Source organism: Gossypium arboreum, chromosome 10, assembly GCF_025698485.1.
Source record: "Gossypium arboreum isolate Shixiya-1 chromosome 10, ASM2569848v2, whole genome shotgun sequence".
Taxonomy (NCBI): Eukaryota; Viridiplantae; Streptophyta; class Magnoliopsida; order Malvales; family Malvaceae; genus Gossypium; species Gossypium arboreum.
In genome coordinates this window covers 128940881-128946325 of record NC_069079.1, presented here as the reverse complement: position 1 = coordinate 128946325, position 5445 = coordinate 128940881, and the positions used below count along the sequence as shown (strand labels likewise).

Genomic DNA, 5445 nt, shown 5'->3' with positions numbered 1-5445 from the left:
TCCTTGGGTATTGTCTTAATCAATCGAGTTTTCCCAAAAGCTTTTTCCCAATTTTCTCTCTGTGCACCCTTAGTTTAGTTAATTAGTCTAGATAAACAAATCCATTAATTTTTAGGTTAGATAATAAAAAGAAAGTAATTACTAGTACTCTTTGATTACTAGTTCTCTTAGTTCCTTTGGGTTTGAGAACCCGGTCTTGCTAAAGCTATACTATTGTTCGATAGGTGCACTTGCCTTCGTCGTGATAATAGTTAGTTCCAAGAATGATTAATTATAAATTTTTAAAACCTGTCACGAATATCACGTATCAAGTTTTTGGCGCCATTGCCTGGGAACTAAGATATTAGGAACACTCAGTTTTTATTACTTTAGCCATTTTACTTTATTTGCAATTTAATTTTTTATTTTCTTTTCTAATTTTTCTTTTATTCATTCCTGGCAGGTTTTTATAGTGTATGATTAGAATAAACTCGTCGGGACCATTACTGTTTGATAGTGAGATTGATCACACAGTTTGCAGAAACCGAAGAGAAATAAGGCAAAGCTTAAGATACATAGAGGAAGAGCAAGAGGACAATATTTCAACCACAACCGAGGAGATGGTTGAAAACCAAGACATTCCGCTACCTAGTGCAATTGCTGCTAATTAGAATCCTGCTCCACGTACTATGTATAATTATGCTAAACCTTCTTTAACAGGAACTGAATTGAGCATAGTTAGGCCTGTTGTTGCTGCAAATAATTTTGAACTAAAACCTAACACCATTCAAATGATCTAACAGTTTGTTCAGTTTGATGGTTTGCAGGACGAGGATCCCAAAGCTCACTTGGCAAATTTCTTAGAGTTTTGCGACACTATTAAAATCAATGGCGTTTCTGGTGATGCCATTCGCCTTCGGTTATTTCCTTTTTCATTGAGGAATAAAGCTAAACAGTGGTTGAACTCGTTACCATGAGGGTCAATCACTACTTGGGAACAAATGATCGAAAAGTTTTTATTAAAATATTTTCTGCCGGCTAAAACAGCTAAATTACATAATGATATCTCCTCTTTTGTGCAGATGGATTTATAAACACTCTACGATGCATGAGAGAGATACAAGGACCTTTTGCGAAGATGCCCTCACCATGGGTTACCACTCTAGCTACAAGTTCAAACGTTTCATAATGGCCTGAATCCTTTGACTCCACAGATGATTGATGCAACCGCTGGTCGAACTGTCAATAATAAGACACCTGAGGATGCTTATGAATTTATAGAAGAGATGTCACTGAATAATTATCAGTGGCAAGACATGAGGACAAACTAACGAAAATAGCCGGCATTTTTAACGTCAATTCAGTCACCGTGCTCTCTAATTAGGTAGAACTTTTGAACATAATTATTGACGGTTTTCTTGGTTCTTCACATGTTCACCTAGTAATACAGTGCGAAGCAAGTGGAGGTGGATCAAGCAATTCAGAATACCCACACTATGGCCACAACATGGAGAACGAGCAGTTAAATTACATGGGTAATAATCCTCGATCTCAAAATAATCCTTATAGTAATACTTACAATGCAGGTTGGAGGAACCACCCAAATTTCTCATGGGGAGGCCATGGGAATCAGAGACTACCACTACCTCCAAGCTTCCAACAACCACCCTACCAACAAGAGAAAAAGCTGAACCTTGAGGAGATGTTAACAAAATTCATCTCGATATTAGAAACTCGTTTCCAGAATACCGAGACAACACTTAAAAATCAACAAGCATCGATCTAAGGGCTCGAAACTCAAATAGGTCAACTCGCTAAATTAATTTCTGAAAGACCACAAGGAAGTCTACCTAGTAACACTGAATCTAACCCAAAAGAGCACGTGAAAGCAGTTACAATAAGGAGTGGGAAAGTGTTAGCTGAATCTGAAAAGAAGCCACCACAAGAAGCTGTCAGAAAGGAGGTCGAACCTGAAAATAATGACAATCTAATGCCAAAAGAATACAAACCACCAATCCCATACCCAGAAAAGTTGAAGAAAGACCGCATGGATATACAATTCGGTAAATTTCTTGAACTTTTTAAACAACTGCATATTAACTTACCTTTTGTTGAAGCTATATCGCAGATACCTACATATGCAAAATTTTTAAAGGAGCTTCTAATGAACAAAAGGAAGTTTGAAGACTTATCTACAGTGGAACTTAATGAGGAGTGCTCAGCAATACTCTAAAATAAACTACCAACCAAACTGAAAGATCTAGGAAGTTTTACTATTCCCTGCTTAATTGGTAGTTTGAATGTTGATAAAGCACTAGCTGATTTAGGTGCTAGCATTAATTTGATGCCATATAAAATGTTTAAACAACTTGGTCTTGGGGAACCTAAACCTACTAGGATGAGTATTCAATTAGCTGATAGATCTGTTAAATATCCTAGGGGAATTATAGAGGACGTACTTGTAAAAGTAGATAAATTTATATTCCCTGTTGATTTCGTTGTGCTTGACATGGATAAAGATGTCAAGGTACCTTTAATCTTAGGTCGGCCATTTTTAGCCACTGCTAGGGCTGTAATTGATGTGGGTGATGGTAAATTGGTACTTAGAGTAGGTGACGAAGAGATTATTTTTAAAATTTATGATGCCATGAGATTTTTTAGGGAACAGGATGACTCATGTTATTTTATCTCAAGATTCTTTTCAGGAAATCGTACATAAGGATACGATGGAACTGTGTCTCGCCCAAGGAGGGCGTGGATGATGATTCTGAGATAGGAACCGAACTAAACTCCAATAAAACCTCCCAAAACTAGCAGAATATAAGGGAATTAAGGTAAAAGATGAACTTAAACAAAAAATCCTCTATTGAAGAACCTCCAAAACTGGAACTTAAACAGTTGCCAAAACACTTGGAATATGTATTCCTTGGAAATAATTTTACATTACCGGTAATTATTGCATCCAACTTGCAATCCAAGGAGAAAGAGGAATTACTCTAAGTATTAAGAAAGCATAAAAGGGCCATAGCTTGGAAAATTTCTAACATTAAAGGGATCAACCCTTATTTTTGCACCCATAAAATTTTAATGGAAGATGAATATAAACCATGCGTACAAGCCCAAAGATGACTGAACCCCAACATGAAGGAAGTTGTTAAAGCTGAGGTAATTAAACTCCTAGATTCTGGAATTATTTATCCTATTTTTGATAGTTCTTGGGTAAGTCCAGTGCAGGTTGTTCTTAAGAAAGGAGGCATGACTGTTGTAACCAATGAGAAGAACGAATTAATCCCAACAAGGACAGTCACAGGTTGGAGGGTGTGCATTGATTATAGGAAGCTAAATGATGCCACGAGAAAAGATCACTTCCTCCTTCTATTCATTGACCAAATGTTGGAAAGATTGTCAGGGCACATGTACAACTACTTTTTAGACAGACTCTCTGGCTATTTCTAAATCCCAATAGCTCATGAAGATCAAGAAAAAATGACATTTACATGTCCATACAGTACGTTTGCTTATCATAGAATGCCTTTTGGATTATGTAATGCTCCTGCTACTTTTCAGCGCTGCATGATGGCCATTTTTGACGAACTCACAGAAGACATCATGGAGGTATTCATGGATGATTTCTCAGTTTTCGGTAACTCTTTCCATTTTTGCCTCAAAAATTTAAAACGAGTGTTAATAAGATGTGAGGAAACAAACGTTATGCTTAACTGAGAAAAATGTCAATTTATAGTTCAAGAAGGTATTGTGTTAGGACATAAAATTTCTAGCAGAGGGAATGAGGTTGATAAATCTAAAATTGAAACCATTGAAAAACTACCTCCCTCTAATTCGGTTAAGGCTATTAGAAGCTTTTTAGGACATGCTGGGTTTTATAGAAGATTTATTAAAGACTTTTCTAAAATAGCTAAGTCTTGGACTAAATTATTAGAAAAAGATGTGCCTTTCAATTTCGATCAGGAGTGTTTAGAAGCATTTAATACTTTAAAGGATAAACTGACTAAAGCTCCAATTATAATTACACCTGATTGGAATTCACATTTTGAAATAATGCGCGATGCGAGCGATTTTGCAGTAGGTGTAGTTTTGGGACAGCAAAGAGATAAACATTTTCAACCTATCTATTATACTAGTAGAACTTTGACAGCCACACAAGAAAACCATACTACCATGGAGAAAGAGCTGCTAGCTGTGGTTTTTGCATTCGATAAATTTAGGCCATATTTAATATTGTCTAAAGTTGTTGTTTATACTGATCATTCCGCTCTTCGCCACCTTTTGACTAAAACAGATGCAAAACCTCGACTCATTCGATGGATCTTATTATTGCAGGAATTTGACTTGGAGATTAAGGATAAGAAAGGAGCTGAAAATCCTGTGGCTGACCATCTCTCCAGGCTTGAAAACTTAAGTACCAAAGAGCCAGATGACATTGAAATAAATGATTCATTCCCTGAAGAATAATTTTTTGCTATATCTGATTATGAGGTACCTTAGTTTGCAGATATTTCAAATTTTTTAGCCGCTAACATTATCCCAAAAGGGTTGACACATCAGCAAAAGAAGCGATTCTTCATTGATGTGAAAAACTACTTCTGGGAAGACCCTTTTCTTTTCCGTAAATATGCAGATCAAATCATTAGGATATGTGTTACAAGGACAGAAGCATTGAAAATCTTAGAACATTGCCACCCAAGACCGACTTGAGGACATTACGATAGAAATAAGACCGCACATAAAGTCCTCGAATCAGGTTTTTATTGGCCCACTTTATTCAAAGACGCCAACAGGTATGTTACTTCTTGTGACAAATGTCAGAGGACAGGTAATATATTCAACCGTGATGAAATGCCTCAGACATATATGATCTCATGTGAAATATTTGACGTTTGGGGTATCAACTTCATGGGTCTCATTCCCTAGTTTATTCGGGAATAAATACATCTTAGTAGCTGTTGATTATATGTCCAAATGGGTTGAAGCACAAGCTTTACCTACTAATGATGCTAGAGTAGTAGTACGGTTCCTTAAGAAAATTTTCTCTCAATTTGGTACACCTAGAGCAATTATCAGTGTAGGGATACTCATTTTTTAACGCCCAATTTGACAAGACCCTTAAGAAATATGGAGTTCATCACAGAACAGCTACCCCTTATCACCCTCAAACTAGTGGCCAAGTCAAAGTAACGAACCGAGATAGTAAACGTATCCTAGAAAAGATAGTAGAATTGAACAAGAAGGATTGGGTGATGAAAGTAGATAACACTTTATGAGCTTATAGAACTACTTTTAAGACTCCCATAGGAACATCACCTTACAGACTTGTTTATGGGAAAAGTTTTCATCTACTGTTTGAGTTAGAATACAAGGCATTCTGGGCTATAAAATTTCTAAACCTTGACCCCAAACTTGCAAGTGAAAATAGGTTGATGCAATTAAATGACTAAGATGAGTGGC

General features: G+C 36.5%; 1 non-coding gene across 1 annotated transcript; it reads right to left on the bottom strand.

Annotated features, from left to right (window-relative positions):
- Positions 1 to 1029: 1029 nt before the first annotated feature.
- LOC128282736 (small nucleolar RNA R71) lies at positions 1030 to 1135 on the bottom strand. Its single transcript, XR_008273091.1, has one exon. It is a non-coding gene; the product is annotated as a small nucleolar RNA R71 (small nucleolar RNA).
- Positions 1136 to 5445: the final 4310 nt, after the last annotated feature.